Source organism: Podarcis vaucheri (assembly GCF_965113315.1).
Source record: "Podarcis vaucheri genome assembly, chromosome: 1".
Lineage (NCBI taxonomy): Eukaryota > Metazoa > Chordata > Lepidosauria > Squamata > Lacertidae > Podarcis > Podarcis vaucheri.
In genome coordinates, this window is record NC_138759.1 from 5,285,154 (window position 1) to 5,303,563 (window position 18,410).

Sequence of the window (18,410 nt, forward strand, 5' to 3'; positions counted from 1 at the left end):
ATTTCAGCTACAGCATTTCTACAGCGTTTCAACCACAAGCTCTCCATCGCAGCCAGAAACTCCAGCGCCATCGCTTCGGAGGAATGTTAATACCTTCATGGTGACACCAAGGCGGCTGCCCCGAGGTGCCAACCCCTCCTTCCCCCAAACTGGGAAGACCAGTTGGGTTGGTTTGCCTTGCCAGAAAACAGCACGCTTTGGGATTCACGGCACGCTTCTCTTGGGATGACTGCTCCTTCTTTTTGATGCAGGAGCTCAGAAGCTGGAGGGCCGCGAGAAGAAACCGGAGACTCTCTAAGATGGAAGGAACAGGCCTCATTGGTCAGGAGTAGCCAATGGGATGCCCTCCATCTGTTGCTAAACTACAACTCCCATCATCCTTGACCATTGGCGTTGCTGACTGGGGTTGATGGAAGTTGGTGTCCAGCAACATCTGGGGAGAACTTCTGGATTAGGTCCTCTATCCAGTGGTGCAGTTAGGTAATCTTAAGACTGGACTTAATAGTCTGAAGGGCCCCAGCTTTTCAGATGGCTATGGGTATTGCATCCCTTGCATCTAAAGGTGATGATCCAAGGCTGCTATTTTTGGAGACCCTCCTGCCCTTTCTGCTGAATGAAGCTCTGCACCAAAACCAGATACTGCCAACCACTGAAAACCTGAGACTTATGGTTTTGCTATATATGATTTTATTTTGGAGTTGTCTGTTGTAAAGAATGTATATTATGTGAATAAAATAATAAAGACCTGATATTGCCAAACACTGGGAATTTCAGCAGAGATTGTCCACATACATGGCCTTCAGAATTACCTCCACCTTACCTCTATAAGGGACGCGGGTGGTGCTGTGGTCGAAACCACAGAGCCTAGGACTTGCTGATCAGAAGGTCGGCGGTTCGAATCCCCGCGACGGGGTGAGCTCCCATTGCTCGGCCCCTGCTCCTGCCAACCTAGCAGTTTGAAAGCACGTCAAAGTGCAAGTAGATAAATAGGTACCGCTCTGGCAGGAAGGTAAATGGCATTTCCGTTCGCCAGAAGCGGCTTAGCCATGCTGGCCACATGACCTGGAAGCTGTACGCCGGCTCCCTCGGCTAATAAAGCGAGATGAGCGCCGCAACCCCAGAGTCGGTCACGACTGGACCTAATGGTCAGGGGTCCCTTTACCTTTACTACAAGGGTGAGAACAGTCCCTTTCAAACAAAGAAAGAAAAAAGGAAGTTGAATCCATTCCCAGGAAGCCAAATTCTGTTTGAGAGGCCTCATTCCGCCCTCCAGCTGCATCACAGCCTTGATGATACCCTTGTTTAAAACAATTTCCCACCCATCCTTTCTCTGGAAATGTTTGAAGTTTCTCCTCCACCACAACCTTCCCTGGAAGCTCATTCCTACCCTGCTTTGCTCTTGCAATTAGAAAGCTCTTCCTAATATTATCTTTCCTGTTTCTTCAACCCAAGGAAGGAATGCACTTAATTAAAATGCCTCGAGAAGAAAACACCAGGATATTTCAAGGTAACAAGCGCATTTCAGCCATCGGAACAAATTGCACTCGGAGCCACCGCTGAGACCCATCTGGTGGTTGAAATGGCTCGCCAACTCAATGGCCCATTGTCTCATTCAGGCGACCCTCTCATTCTGCGGCTCTTTCCAATAGATCCCCAGTCACAGAGTCGACGGGTTATGCTTGGCAGATCTTTTAACCCAAACCCTCTGGTTATCAAGCTTGAAAGCGGCCTTCAGATGCAAGGAGACCCATTAGTTAACACAGCAATATTCAATCAGAACAGAAGACGAAGTCCAGCTGGGTCAGGGCAGCGGCCTGTCTGTCCAGCACCCTGTTCTCGAAGTAAAGGGTAAAGGGACCCCTGACCATTAGGTCCAGTTGTGGCCGACTCTGGGGTTGCGGCGCTCATCTCGCTTTATTGGCTTCCGGGTCACGTGGCCAGCATGACTAAGCCGCTTCTGGCGAACCAGAGCAGCGCACGGAAACACCGTTTACCTTCCCGCCGGAGCGGTACCTATTTATCTACTTGCACTTAGACGTGCTTTCGAACTGCTAGGTTGGCAGTAGAAGGGACCGAGCAATGGGAGCTCACCCCGTCACGGGGATTCGAACCGCCGACCTTCTGATCGGCAAGTCCTAGGCTCTGTGGTTTAACCCACAGCGCCACCCGCATTCTCAAAGTAGCCAACCAGAATTCTGCATATTAGTCGAGGGAGCTGTACGCTGGCTCCCTCAGCCAATAAAATGAGATGAGCACCGCAACGCCAGAATTAGCCACGACTGGATCTAATGGTCAGGGGTCCCTTTACCTTTAAGAAAAAGTGAGACATTCCAGGATCAAATCAGAAACTGGGATTACTGTAAATCCAGGACTATCTCTGGAAAATAGAAGCACTCGGAGCGTCTAAACCTCCTGGGTTGTGAGTGGGCAAATGTTAACAACCTTACAGTGTATCTCCGCCTATCTTAGAGTTTCACCCAAAGCAGACAGTCCTCAAAACACTCTTGGGGAAATTTGCGATTTTATATGGCAGAAAGTGCTGGCAGAAGTTACGAAGTTCAACGCCAGTGGCTGTGCAGATCTTTGCCACAGGCCTTGTGAGTGGCATCACATAAATAATGACAGCATCTGGCTTTGTTAGTCAGATCGCTGGCTAATAGTCTAAGACGGTGGTGGCTGATGTTTCATCGCTGGGAAAATAATGGCAGGAGATGGAGTCTCGGTAGCTTGGGGGCATTTCTTGAATGAGATATCCACTGGAACAAGGAGAAAGTGGAGGAAGAGCAGATAGGGAGGCAGAAGAGGTGATAAAGAAGGAAGTTTATAGCAGTTGGATTCGAGAGTGAGAGAGAGAGAGATCAATATCAAGCAGGAATCAGCTGGACTTGTGATGTTGAAAGCTTGTCTCTCCAATACTCTCTCTCCTCTAAAGAAACTTAAAAGTTCAATAGCTGGATCCATGCAACTGCCAAGGGCACCATGCTTGGAGGTTCCCTGTTCTGGGACTGTCTCCTAGTTTCTCTCTCTCTCTTTTAAAAATACATTTTTATTGGGTTTTAACACATTAATTAACATTCATACAACAGAACTTCTCATCTTATACAATAATTTTTGGACTTCCGTCAACACCTCTGATGATTTTCCATTCTTGTCACTTATTATGCATTTCTTAATTTCATATTACCTTTAATTATCATTAACTAATAATTCTCCTCATTGTCTTTTTTGCAATATTTCAAATAATTCACCTTACAAAGCTTCTTGCAAACCTACTAGCGTAATCTGTTCATCACAATTACTTTTCAAATAGTCTGTAAATTTACTCCAGTCTTCTGAGAATTTATGGTCCCGCAGGTTTCAAATCCTTCCTGTTAGTTTATCTAATTCTGCATAGTCCATCAATTTCATCCTCCAATCTTCTTTTGTCGGTGATTCTACTTGCTTCCAATTTTGTGCCAATAATATTCTTGCTGCCATCACCTACCTCCGAGTTTCTCATCTTTCCATTCTGAAATTCGGTTCTCCACATTTCCACATCGCTTTGTGATTTTTGATATATTAAAGCAGTGACCTCAAAAAAACGTATCAATGTAGAATCACAGAGCGGGTGACGCTGTGGTCTAAACCACTGAGCCTCTTGGGCTTGCCGATTAGAAGGTCGGCGGTTCGAATCCCTGCGACAAGGTGAGCTCCAGTTGCTCTGTCCCAGCTCCTGCCAACCTAGCAGTTTGAAAGCACAACAGTGCAAGTAGATAAATAGGTACCACTGTGGCAGGAAGATAAACGGCGTTTCCGTGCACTATGGCTTCCATTGTGGTGTTCTGTTGTGCCAGAAGCGGTTTAGTCCTGCTGGCCACATGACCTGGAAAGCTGTCTGTGGACAAATGCCAGCTCCCTCGGCCTCAAAAGCAATATGAGTGCCAAACCCCATAGTGGCCTTCGACTGGACTTGACCATCCAGGGGTCCTTTACCTTTTTAGAGCTGGAAATACCCAAGGATCATCTAGTCCAACCCTCTGCAATTCATTTTAGTGCACCTCCTCAGCAAAACATTTCCCCTTAATCTAATGCATTCTTGGATGTCATTTTCACAAATACATGCATTTTTTAAAAAATGCACACATCACCCTAATATACACATTGCTTTGTCGGAGTACCACATTGCAAAATTAAAAGAAATGTGAATTTCAGAGATCGGCTGTGTTTCAAATGTTTAAAATGAGACGCAAACCAAATTTCTCCTCTCCTGCCTTCACTCCCTGCGTAACTATCCTCTGAAGATCTGAAACAAATCAGGCGAATATGACACCTTCGTTTGTTAGACTGGTCCTGCATGATTCGCACTGGGTTAATGTTAGCGTAGTGCTGTTGCTGTTGTTTTAATTTGCATGAAAATTTGACACATCCAGCAAGCGGCAGGTGCTTGTGAGTGATTTCAATCCACCGTTCCAGTTTATCCTCTTTTGTGTGGCAGGGATAAATCATGCATGCATCTTGGGCGTGAAAGTTGTGAAATGGGCGATAAAAGTAATAACAAAATATTCAGGTATTCAGAAGGAGAGCAAGTGGAGGAAGGAATCTGCTAAAGTTCAGTCTCACCTGGGGCACCATTTCTGGTCTAAGGCCAGCTCTGCCCGTAGCCAGGATTTTGCTTTTCAGAAATGCGAAGAAGTGATGAGTCTGTAAGAATACTGACCCTGATCTGGGAGGCAAGGTGTCAGAATGGAATCAAGGTTGTTGTTGTTTTCTTGGTGTGCAACTGGGCACTAAATGTGGAGTCGGGGTGTATGTGTGTGCTGTTGGAAAGCTGATAATGTACAGTTTGAAAAATGGGAAAATCAAGCACGTGTTTATTAAGCACTTCGAATCAGAGATGGATTTTGGGGAGCGCACCACTGCTTAGAAACACAGGGCTGTAGTGTCAGAAGGGACACATAGGGTCATCTAGCTCAACCCCTTGGCAAAGAAGCATCAGAGATGGCATGCACACAATTTATGCCAGGGCAGAATATGCCCAGTCTCCATACAGCCATACCGCGGGTTACAGACGCTCAGGTTTCGCGTTTTCGGGTTACCGACGCGCCGAAACCTGGAAGTACCAGAATGGGTCACTTCTGGGTTTTGGTGCTCGCGCATGTGTAGAAACACCTAGCTGTTCAAAAGCACGCCAGTGCAAGTAGATAAATAGGTACCGCTCCAGCGGGAAGGTAAACAGCGTTTCCGTGCACTCTGGTTTCCGTCAGTGTCCTGTTGCACCAGAAGTGGTTTAGTCCTGCTAGCCACACGACTCAGAAAGCTGTCTGTGGACAAACACCGGCTCCCTTGGCCTTAAAGCGAGATGAGCGCCAAACCCCATAGTTGCCTTTGACTCGACTTGACCATCCAGGGGTCCTTTACCTTACTTTTACCTTAAAGGTAAAGGTAAAGGGACCCCTGACCATTAGGTCCAGTCGTGACCGACTCTGGGGTGGCGGCACTCATCTCGCTTTATTGGCCGAGGGAGCCGGCGTACAGCTTCTGGGTCATGTGGCCAGCATGACCAAGCCGCTTCTGGCGAACCAGAGCAGCGCACGGAAACGCCGTTTGCCTTCCCACTGGAGCGGTACCTATTTATCTGCTTGCACTTTGACGTGCTTTCGAACTGCTAGGTTGGCAGGAGCAGGGACCGAGCAACGGGAGCTCACCCTGTCATGGGGATTCGAACCGCCGACCTTCTGATTGGCAAGCCCTAGGCTCTGTGGTTTAACCCACAGCGCCACCTATGGAGCACATGACCTGAAAAGCCATCTTCCTCTTCACTGCCCAGGAAGAGCACTCTAACCTGTTACGGGAAACTGATTCATTTCACCACAGCCTGAGGATTATCGGCTCGCGGCGACATTTGGCAGGCACATACTCTGCAAGGAACGATATTCCGACTCAGCATCAGGAAGAACTATCTGGCAGTCGGAGCAGCTCGATGGTGGAACGGTATCCCTCGGGAGGTGATGGACTCTCTTTCCTTGGAAGTTTTTAAGCAGAGGTGGAATGGCCACTTGCCCTGTACGATCTAGCTGAGATTCCTGCATTGCAGAGTGTTGCCCTCCAACTCTCCCCCTTTGATTTGACGACACTGGGGCTGGGGGGGGGGCTTTTCCACCAGTGTTGTGGAAAGTCCTCTCTCCTGCAGAGGCGTTGGCATTCTGTCAGCTCCTGAACATGCAAGTCTTCCAGCAAGCATTCCCCCTAACTTGCAAAGTTGTTGTTTTAACTGTATTTTTTTTTAATGCTTTCATTTTTATGCTTTTAAAGTGTTCGCTTCATCGTATATTTTAATTTAGGACGTTTTCATATTCTTGTGTATTTTAATTATGGATTGATTTCACGGTCGTAAACTGCTTAGAAGCCATTTTGTGTGTGTTCATATTCTAGTTATTATGCAATTATTATAATTATTATAATAAAGGTAAAGGGACCCCTGACCATTAGGTCCAGTCATGGCCGACTCTGGGGTTGCGGCGCTCATCTCGCTTTATTGGCCGAGGGAGCCGGCGTACAGCTTCCGGGTCATGTGGCCAGCATGACTTAGCCGCTTCTGGCGAACCAGAGCAGCGCACGGAAACTCCGTTTACCTTCCCACCAGAGCGGTACCTATTTATCTACTTGCACTTTGTGCTCTCGAACTGCTAGGTTGGCAGGAGCAGGGACCGAGCAACGGGAGCTCACCCTGTCACGGGGATTCGAACCGCCAACCTTCTGATCGACAAGTCCTAGGCTCTGTGGTTTAACCCACAGTGCCACCCGTGTCCCAATTATTATAACAGCAATCATTATAGTGATAATCTAAAAGGGCAGAACCTCGTCCTCCTGCACTCGGTTCGACATGTCACACTTCATGTTTTTATTTCTCTCTCTCTCTCCCCCCCCCCTCTCTCTCTTGTTGGACAGCTCCACGGCTTCTATACATTGGCTATTCTGAGCAAGGCAATGATAACAAAACCAGCTCACAGACATTCCTTGCAATGCACCAGGAGAAGGAAACCCAGCAGGGATTTGGCGGGACGGCAGTAGGGCAGTGGGTGTGTTGAGGGAAGGTAGGGAAAAAGCAGGGAAGCTTCACAAAGTCTTTTGCAACAGGCTCTGCGTGGATGAGGTTGCTGTTAATTCAGCAGGGAGGGACCACACTTGCGAGTCGAGACCCCAAGGCCACCCGCTCGATGGGAAATAACACCCACAAGGACACGGATATTAGGTGAATGTTATTGGGCAAATATTGGCCACAGCTTTATTGATTACAGAATGTGAGCGGTATTGGCTTAGGCATTGGATGGACCCGACTATATCTGACTCCTGCCTCTTGCGCAGGGAGTCCGGTAAGGGTAAACCACCAGAAGGGGGAGCCCCGTCGATGCAGACCAACTCGAGCTCCCCCTGATGTTCCCGTCGGGGTTGTGTCATGGCCCTAGCCCAGCCCTGGACTTCGGACAAGATCCACACCCCTGGATTCCTTTAAGGGAATACCCTTCAGCTTGGAGGGGCAGGTGATGGCCACACCTCCCCTCCCCCCCCACAAGGTCAAACAATGCCTAACCGCAACCCTAACAAAGTTGTGACCATTGCTACGAGGCAGGCGAAAACCACATGGCCTGTGCCAATTTGCCAAGTGGAAAAATTCCTACCACCTCCACCTCCATCGTTCTACCCGGACACTGAGGTCCAGCACCGAGGGCCTTCTGGCGGTTCCCTCACTGCGAGAAGCCAAGTTACAGGGAACCAGGCAGAGGGCCTTCTCGGTAGTGGCGCCCTCCCTGTGGAACGCCCTCCCACCAGATGTCAAAGAGAACAACAACTACAGGACTTTTAGAAGACATCTGAAGGCAGCCCTGTTTAGGGAAGCTTTTAATTTTCGATGTATTATAGTATTTTAATATTCTTTTGGAAGCCGCCCAGAGTGGCTGGGGAAACCCAGCCAGATGGGCGGGGTATAAATAATAAATTATTATTATTATTATTACTACCGGGCCCCTCAATGGCAACCAACCAAGGCCAGTCCCTAAACCTGCAAAATAGGGAGGGAGGGCGGGTGATTGAGGAAGCGAGCCAAAGAGGAAGCCCTCTGGCTCACGCCTCTTATTAAATGGCCTCGGCCACGCCCCCCGGCCAGCGGATTGGCTGGCTGGGCTCTGACGTTGCTGGGATCCCCCGGGAAACAGGGGACTAGGTCCCACCCCCCCGGAGGGGAGTGGGTGGCCACGCGGTCCACTGCAACTCCTCCCCACGGGGAAGTGCAGCGGATTTCCGTTGTCATCGCATGAGCTACTGCATAAAATAGCCATTTCCAGAAGGGTAGTCTGCCAAGGGCCTTGCGGCACCCGAAAAGCTAACACATTTAAGATGGTGTAAGCCAGCCTTCCTCCAGCCAGTTGACTTTGGATTGGGTTGGACTACAACTCCCAACTCCACAAATTAAAAGACGCCTGCGTCTTGGGAGAAAGGCGATGACAAACCTAGACAGCTTCTTAAAAAGCAGAGACATCACCTTGCCAACAAAGGTCTGTATAGTTAAAGCTATGGTTTTCCCAGTAGTGATGTATGGAAGTGAGAGCTGGACCATAAAGAAGGCTGATTGCCGAAGAATTGATGCTTTTGAATTCTGGTGCTGGAGGAGACTCTTGAGAGTCCCATGGACTGCAAGAAGATCCGACCTCTCCATTCTGAAGGAAATCAGCCCTGAGTGCTCACTGGAAGGACAGATCCTGAAGCTGAGGCTCCGACTTTGGCCACCTCATGAGAAGAGAAGACTCCCTGGAAAAGACCCTGATGCTGGGAAAGATGGAGGGCACAAGGAGAAGGGGACGACAGAGGACGAGATGGTGGGACAGTGTTCTCGAAGCTACCAGCATGAGTTTGACCAAACTGTGGGAGGCAGTGGAAGACAGGAGTGCCCGGCGTGCTCTGGTCCAGGGGGTCATGAAGAGTCGGACATGACTAAACGACTAAACAACAACAACAACAACACAACTCTCATCATCCTGATGGAACAACACTTCAGGGCTCCTGTCCCTGCTGCGTGGCTTTGGGGAGGGCCGGCCGTGCAGGTTTTTGAATCCTGGTGACATGTGAAAATGCCTGCCTCAGGCCCCGGAAGGCGGCTGCCAGTCAGAGTAGACTATATGGCGTTAGATGGAGAAGCAGCCTGAGCCTGCCTGACCTGCATGTGTTGTGGGTTTGAGCGCAGAGCCCAGTTCAAGACCTGCCTATTCACCCCAGGTAGGGGCAGGGAATTGGTGGCCCTCCCAGTGCTGATGGAGTCCCATCAGCCTCAAGAAGCAAGGCTGGTGGTCAGGAATGATGGGAGCTTGAGTCCACCAAAAACTGAAAGGGGCGTAGAGTCCTCATCCCTGGGTGGATCTGCACACAGGAAAACCCCCGCTATAAATAAGTCAGAACTTAAATCATTATAACAAAAGGAAAGAAAACACTATGTAAAAATCACATAGAAAATTTGTTTGCTCTCCGGCGCCATCTGCTGTATTATATGTTCATAACACATTCAAAGTGTTGTTTTTTTGACTAATGTAGCTGAGGCCCCTGTCTACGGTGAAGAAGGTGTAGAGATAAAAAGCTTCTGTTCAAAAATGGACAGAAGCATAATTTCCCACCAAAAAAGAAGGGCTAGGCAAGGTGATAGACCAGGCAGAATTGGCAACGTTAACAGACAAAATAAGAGAAATAAGAGAACTTAATGAGGATTGTTTTGTGGAAGAAGGGGAGCCTTTTTCAGACTAAAGAAATACTATACAATGATGAACAAGCCAGCAGGATTCGAACTATGAGCAGCAGAAGAAATTGGAGATTATAGTAGTGTTGTTGTGGTATAAGAGAGAGAAGATAGGGTGCAGCGGAGGTAGAGAAATGAAATCACCATGGAAGTTGACAAAACAAAAGAATTCTTTTTTTACTATGTATTGAAATATATGTGTTAAACTTTGGACAACTTAATAAAACATAGGATAAACAGCTGTGGAGCTAAAAAGAAAACAAGATAAATAAATAAAAATCCTTTCTCTCCTCCTCCTCTTCCTCTTTCCCCGATTTTCTGGACCCCATCTCCTTGACCTACAAGCAACCCCTTTCTTCTTCGAGGTCTCCTGCCCTGAGGAAGGCACGGCAAAACACAGAACTCCAGCTGCCCCGACTCTGGCATGCTCAAGCCTGTCCTTCCGTTCCAAACTTGCTTGTCACGTCACCTGAACAACCAGAGGTCTAAATTCCTTCTGGCTTGGCACCCTGATTGCGTTAAAACGTAAGGAGGAAGGTGGCCGGCCAAAGTTTTCAGCGCTGGGCAAAGGGAGATCTATAAGTAAAATGTGAGAGAGGAAGTGCATCAGGGGCCCGGGGCCCGGGGCCCGGGGCCCGGTCCGAGGGCACATGATGCCCCCAGCTTGCCAGGGGCGGTCTGCTCACAAGGCAGAGTGAAACAGTCCCAGCAAAAGAAGAATGGACACAAAAACTTTATGGAATATGCAGAAATGGCGAAACGTACTGGGAAAATAAGAAATCGAGAGAACAAACTTTTTAGAAAAGAGTGGAAACAGTTTATGGAATATTTACAAATAAACAGTAAACAGAAAAGAACATTGGCAGGATTATTGTAATAACCCGCAGCTTTACAAGAGTATGTATTTAAAGTAGAGGAATAAATGAATAAACTTAACTTCAAATTAACTTAATTTGGAACATGCAGGAAAATAGATGTAAGGAACCACAGAAAGCGGGGGAAGGAAGCAAGTTTTGTAATGTTAAAATGATGGTAAAATTATTGAAATGTACAAAATTTAAAATCACAAAGAAGAAGAAGAAGAAGAAGAAGAAGAAGAAGAAGAGGAGGAGGAGGAAGAGGTCCGCCTCAGCGGCAGAATCCCACGGGACAGCAGTCCCCGGAGAAATCCCAGAGGCTCCGCAAGATTTCGTGAGAGTCTGGCGAGTGGTTGGTGAGATCTTGGAAGTGAGGCTTTGGCAAGGCAGTGGGGAGTCAGCACTGTCCCATTTGGCCTCAGGTGGCAAACCAGGACAGGTCAGCCCCAAAGCTGGGCAGTTCTGGTCTGGTTAGTGTCTGGACGGGCGAATGCTATGCTTCCTTGAGTTCCGTGCTGGCATATAAAGTTGCAGTCAATTAAAGGGAGAAATGCAGAGCAGCTGTCTCCAGGCTGGCTCATTAGGCAAAGCAATATGTTGTTTGGGTGCAGGCAGACGCTCACCAGGCAATCTGCGATTGCCTCCCATGGAGACATGGCGTTGCCCTATCTAGCTTGGCAGAGTTTTCCCAAGGGGCGGGGAACTCCTTCCAGCTTCAGGACCGCAGTCCATCCTGGCCAACTTTCCAGGGGCCGCGTGGCAGGGATGGCAGGGGCCAGGTGCAAAAATGGGCCAAATTCAAATGACTCTTGCAACGCAGCTACATTTTGGCCACACAAAAGCTAGAGTTTTCAAATCACACCCATATAGACGTCCATCCTCCACCCAAATAAATAATAATAATAATAATAATAATAATAATAATATTTTTATACCCCACCCATCTGGCTGGGTTTCTCCAGCCACTCTGGGCGGCTTCCAACAGAATATTAAAAACACGATAAAACTTCCCTGAACAGGGCTGCCTTCAGATGTCTTCTACAAGTCAGATAGTTGTTCATTTCCTTGACATCTGATGGGAGGGCGTTCCACAGGGAGGGTGCCACCACCGAGAAGGCCCTCTGCCTGGTTCCCTGTAACCTCACTTCTCACAGTGAGGGAACCACCAGAAGGCCCTCAGAGCTGGACCTCAGTGTTCTGGGCTGAATGATGGGGGTAGAGACACTCCTTCAGGTGTCGAGGCCGTTTAGGGCTTTCAAGGTCAGTGCCAACACTTTGCGTTGTGCTCGAAAATGTCCTGGGAGCCAATGTAGGTCTTTCAAGACTGGTGTTATATGGTCTCGGCGGCCGCTCCCAGTCACCAGTCTAGCTGCCACATTCTGGATTATTTGCAGTTTCTGGGTGACCTTCAAAGGTAGCCCCACGTAGAGCGCATTGCAGTAGTCCAAGCGGGAGATAACTGGAGCGTGCACCATTCTGGCAAAACAGTCTGCGGGCAGGGAGGGTCTCAGCCTGCGTACCAGATGGAGCCGGTAGACACAGAATTGACCTGCACCTCCATGGACAGCTGTGAGTCCAAAATGACTCCCAGGCTGCGCACCTGGTCCTTCAGGGGCATAGTTACCCCGTTCAGGACCAGGGAGTCCCCCACACCCGCCTGCCGCCGTCCCCCTAAAACAGTACTTCTGTCTTGTCAGGATTCAACCTCAATCTGTTAGCTGCCATCCATCCTCCAGCTGCCTCCCAAGGCATGATGGAGAACAGCAACAACCAGGAAAAGATAGACATAATATTTTACAAGGACAGGAAGAAACATCATGGACAGAATAATTGCCACACACAGGAAGAACAAGGATATAGTTTGTATGCTTCACCTGTAGCTTTATAAATCATTCAATGTGTCAATACGGATGGAAGTCATTAATATTGCAATTGTTGTATAAGGGATTGCTATTTTGATTGAAGTGTACATTAATTGAAATTAATAAGATTTGGAATGCAGAAATGAAGTAAATCATCAAGCCATCAATTCTAGCATGAGGTGGGACAGGACACCTAAATTATATAACTTGGCATCTGAATGATTGGCATTAGCAATTGTACTCTAATTTGGCATTGTTATAATGAGGCTATTATTGAATTATTGTAACTGAAAACTAATAAAAATTATATATACGTTGCTCGCTGGAAAACGCTCCCCTTAGCCGTTAACACAAGCCTGACAGGGAAAATGCAGCATTGCAGATGCGAAAAGTTTGACTAAGGTTGTTGACAAACTGGAGATGGTTGGAGGACCCTGCAAAGATTAAGGGGTTGGGATGTTTTCCTGCAGTCAAGGCCTTCCCAAGCTGGCAATTATGGGCTGCTCTAGCATGCGGCTCAGCGAGGCGTTCAGAAATTGGCACCAGACAGTTTGCAAACCCAGATCCCAGAGACGTTTCTTCCAGATCCTTCCCAGAAGAGAAATTCAATTTGGATGTCCTGCATTTGCAGGAATAAATACCTTACGAGCTCAGAGCTTGCCATCAGGACTGTGCTGGAGCAGAATGGCTGTCAGGCAGGCCAAATTTGCCTTTCATCGCAGTTCAGGATGCCCAGGGGAATTTTTCTGGCAGATGGTGATTAGGAATGGGCAAATCTGTCCATTTCAGTTTCCTTTCTGTTCTCAGTTCTCCAACTCAGTCCACCTGATTTCCACATCAGTTTGTGATTGATTTATTTTTTAAAGACAGCACAATTTGTATGCATTTTGGTACACCTTCCCACCCTTAAATTTCACTACACAGTGGTGTGGGGTTTTTTTGCCAGAGTTTCCCTCTTATACAATAAATTTTCACATGCTATTTTCACTAATATACACATTTCACACAGATTTTCCCCTAACGTACACATTTTTGCATGCATTTTCTGGGTCGCAAATTGCATCACAAATTTCAAATTCAGCATTCAATTGCAAGATGTGTTTTGTATTGTTAACGGCACTGCAAATCTGGTAGGTTTGCAATGAGAGACGGACTGAACCCCATGTTGGCCTGTGAGTCAGACCTTGCCTGCCTGAAGTGACTAACAGCATTTGCATCTGTTAACAACATTGTTTTAGCCCAGTAGCTGCAAAGAAACTGTGTTTTTGTTCTGACGCACCACCTGGGTGACCGCATGCTCCAACAGCAATGGAATTCACCCTAGCAAAATAGATCGAGAGGCCTGTTTTGTGTTTCTTAAAATAGGTGCATGGGATCCAGTCATAACCCACTCTTAATGCAATGCCTTGCAGCTATGGACCGGAAGGTCTGTGGGCAAAATCCAGACTCCTGCAGAGTGCCAATTCTTTCCCTTCCACATTGGAAAAATTCAAAGGAAGAGAACTCCATGGCTTGTCTTGTGATTGTGGCAGTGGGGCTTTCTGAGGGTCCAACCTGGGAGGGCCCCTGACCCATCACCCTCCATAACATGAGACCCCTGTACACCTAGTCACTGACTGTCCAACCTGTTCATTTAAATAAACTTTCAATTAAAAAATACTTTATTTGCAGTATTAAATCTCAAAAAAATGTGTCCTTTTGAGAATTCAGAAAGCTTGCGATCATCTTAAGGCATGACAGATCAACCTTTAGGTTCCCGTTCCATGAACTTTGGGAATGTGACATTATACGCTACATTTCTTTCTTTCTTTTATATCCCACCCTTTCCCCTATGGAGCTCAAGATGGTTCTCTCCCTCCTCATTAGCTCAGTCGGTAGAGCACCAGACTCATAATCACCAGGTCGTGGGTTCGAACCCTGTGCTGGGCCGAAGATTCCATGGGGCTACATTAAAAGCTTTTTGCAGCTTGATAATTAACTGTTAATCGTTCTCTACTCTACTCAGATATTAATACTGCACAGTCTGAAGGGACAGGATGCATAAAAATTGAGTCCTTTTGGAATGAAAACGTAATCAAGGCCTGTAAGTTAAATTCAGACTTTCGCTTGCAGACCTTTCTTCAGCAACATCACAAGAGCATCGAAGAGACATCCAAACACTTCATGATATCTTGTGCATATCATGGAATCGAGCCCCACATTGAACTGCTTTCACGGTGCTATTTTGTCGTTCTTCTATCTGAACTGCCTCGGAGTTCCCTTTTATTTCTTTCCAATGAAAGCTGGTAGGTAAGCAAGCAACACCACAAACTCATTCTTGCTCAGCCGGTAGAGCATGAGACGCTTAGTCTCAGGTTTGTGGGTTCGAGCCCCACGTTGGGCAAAAGATTCCTGCATTGCAGGGGGTTGGACTAGATGACCCTCAGGGTCCCTTCCAATTCTACGTTTCTATTTAATCATCCAACAATCCTGTGAGGCAGGTTCGGTTGAGGGGCAGGGACTGGCCCAGGGAGAGCTTCATGGCTGAGTTGGAATTCGAACCTTGGCCTCCCAGGTTTTAGCCCATCACTCTAACCACTGAACCACCACTGCCTCTATAACCTGCTATAACCTCCGGGCTGGTAAAGAGAGCCTTAACCAGCTTTGAGTCCTCCAGATATTTGGACTACAACTCTCATCAGTCCTAGCCTGGCTGCATACGTGAGTCAAAATGGGCTTCCAAGACGTCTGACCTCTTCCATCACCATAGAAGATCCCCAACATTGACTTTCAAAGAGATGAAACTTGGAACCTTACGCTACGTCATCATCATCATCATTATAATTTACCTATTAAATTTGTATTCCGCCCTTCATCCGAAGATCACAACATAGAAATACAAAATGAGAACGCAAAATGCAAAATGAAAACAAGAACACAAACCAATACCCCACTCACAGACACATTTAAAAGGCCTTAGGAGCAAATTTAAATCTTCACTTTGAGCTTTGTGCCCCAATCCCACTCGAACAGCCGCTGAAAATATTGCTTAGATGTAACCCAGTACCCGGAAAGTAAAGCAATGCGGAACATCTGCATGCACAAACAAGGTATTGCAAATATGAAAAAAATGGTATCTGGTTCCTAGTGAATGTCTAGTTTGCAGCTGTGGTTCCTAACCCAGTAAACGAGACAGGAGCCAGGCCACTCATCAAATTAATTGCACAGACAACTCATTGGAAGCTTGCAGCCTTACTACCTCGGACGATTTGCAAACCCTGCTTCCCCCCCCCCCAAAGGCAATCACTAATTCAGAATAAGTTTTAAAAGGGCAAAAAAAAAAAAAATAAATCTGAATGGGCACACCAAATGGAGTTATGAAATAAATTTTACATTGCCCTAACTGACCCTTCATGCCAGCTTTGTCCTGTGCTGTCAGTGAAGTTGCTCGATTTGGATTCCTGGGTTACCAGAGAATTGTAGAGTTGGGACACCGGAGGGTCATCTAGGCCAACCCCCTGCTATGCAAGGATCTCAACTAGATCATACATGACCGATGGCCACCCAGCCTCCAAGGAAGGAGACCCGACCACCTTCTGAGGGGCCTTTGCTCCACTGTCGAACAGCTCCAACCACCAGAAAGTTCTGCCTCGTCTTTATGTCATCAGATTTGAAGGAAATGCACCTCTCATCTTTACGGGATGCGAACAAGGCACTGCGCGCGAGAACCTCCAGCCTGCTTGCTTTCCAAAACAAAGCCCTGAAATCGTTCCCTACCTGGCGCCAGAGCAGTTTAGTTGCCGGGGCCTCGCTGCCGCTCCATGCTTAATCCCAGACCGCCCGTCGAGTGCGATGGAGAGCCATGGCCACCAAGAGAGAAGCTCTTCAGATGTCCCTCAGGGGACAACGTCCTCTCGACTCGGCCGCCTGAGAGGTGGCTGGTAGGACAGAAACGGCCGAGAGGATGGAGGTGCCAGAAGACGCCCACTCCAGCCTCTGCTGCTAGCAAAGGGAAGGGTGTTACTCACTGGGAATTACTGTACTATTAAGAGACCTACCCTGATTTGGTTGGCTTCCAAAACCTTGCTAGACATGTCCTTACCTGCTGTAAAGGAGGCAGCTCTGAAGCATAGAAGATGGGGGATGGGGAGGAATCTGAAGTTGGTTGGTTTTGGAGGTGAGGCTCAAGGCAAGGGAGCCTGGACGCTTCCCTATGTGAAATGGGGAGTGTGTGTGTGGATGTAGGGGGGAACAGAGCCAATATGTTCACATGGGCTGCATACTTGACCCAACATGAGCACAGGGATGCGGGGAGCTTGTTACGGGCTTGGCTTCCCGCAGCGCAGATCGGCCTCAAATCAAGCTGCGACTCGCTTTCCCCAGAGACGTTAAGGAGCAGCTGGGATTAAGGAGCCGAGGAGGAATGTGGTTTTCTTGGTCCTGATGAGCCTCATACTGTACGGAGGCAGAGTCGCACGATGACAGATGGATAATCGCAGCCCCTTCATCTCTAATACCCCGGGATCGCGCGCTCAATCCGAACCCCGCTTGCAAGGAGATCGAGAACCGCAAAAGTCACCCTAAGCAGTCATTTGCTTGCTAATTTCTCTAGCATTAAGCAATTAGATTTCCAGAGCCACCGACTTAACATCTGCCTCTGGAGACCTCCTTGTAGGGTTTCCAAAAGCAGGGAAGGAAGTTTCAAGGAAAAGTTTTGCAGAAGCACGTCAAGTTTATAGAAGGGTGTTGCAGTCTCTTATATTTTTTTTTTTAAAAAAACACCTGGCTGGTTTTTCCTCACCTGTGCACTGTGGGGACAGCTTTCCCATGAACTAGTCACTATTTGCCACTCTAATTACTGTAAAATGGGAGCAACTGTCCCTTCAAAGGTGCGAAACCTAAGATGATAAAACGCACTGGGAATTAGAAATGTTTTCCCTTTTTTTAAAAGCCATGGAGGTAAGGCCTCCGAAAGGGTGAGGTTAAATGCATCTTTGCCAAATGCAAATTGCATCCCTTGGGGGGGGGGGTGTCCAACTAATATCAGGAATGCAGCAAGAGCGGGGAGGGGCAGTTTAACCCCTTGCTCCCCTGCTGCGCTCCGGGTGAAAAGGGAATAGCTTCTTTGAAGGCTCTGTTTGCGCCGAGAGGAAATCCCGCGTTTTGCTTAAGAGCAGGATCAGTCCTGAGTCAGGCTGCTCTTTCCTAACCTCATTCTCCTGAACTGTGAAATGTGGGGTAAGTACCTTGGCCTCCCTTACAGGTCTGTTGCGAAATAATGCATGTGATGAAACGCCTTGGATCGTATCCAACTGCACGTCCTTTGATCCAGAGGAGGCTTCTGTCGCTAGAAGGGAAGGGAGGTAATCCTTGCCGGTTCCTCTTCTCGCCCCCTCACTGCACCCAGCACGCCCCCTCCCTCCCAAAAAATCTGCTTTGGTGGGCTTGGGACCCTGGAGAATTGTGTGGGATGAGAAATCAGAAAAAGACGCTTCCTCCCCATTCTGCTGCTGCATGTTTTTTCTTTCTGGACTGAACAGGACTTGAACACTCCAAAGGAGCGTTGGTGCTCCCCCCTAGACATTGATGTACTACAATTCCCATCATCCTTGGCTCTTGGCCAGGCTGAGTGAAGCTGGTGGGATTGAAGGTAGCTGCTTCCCTTTGGGACATTTGGAACATTGGGACTTAAAAGAAGCAAGAAATATGATTGGGGCCCCCTTTTGGAATATGGAGGAGTGGTTGGAAGAAACTTGGATCCTATCGGGAAAGAGCTCCTTCGTGACCCGATGACCAACATAAAGGACTATCAACAAAATCGATGGAGAGGGACTGATGGGGACTTGAAGGCCTCGGATGTGAGAAATCCAGGCTAAGAACTGATATTGTGGACATCTTTTGGGGATCGAACCCGGGAAAGAGGGGGGGGGGGTGAGAGCTTCTGAATCCAAA

At 47.8% G+C, this 18,410-nt stretch overlaps 1 protein-coding gene across 1 annotated transcript in view; it reads right to left on the reverse strand.

Annotated features, from left to right (window-relative positions):
• The window catches only part of FRMD6 (FERM domain containing 6), a 176,052-nt gene extending 159,554 nt beyond the window's left edge, over nucleotides 1-16,498 (reverse strand). Inside the window, exon 1 of the mRNA XM_082217914.1 lies at nucleotides 16,236-16,498. The gene's annotated coding sequence lies outside the window, so the exon portion shown is untranslated. The remainder of the gene's footprint in view (nucleotides 1-16,235) is intronic.
• Nucleotides 16,499-18,410: the final 1,912 nt, after the last annotated feature.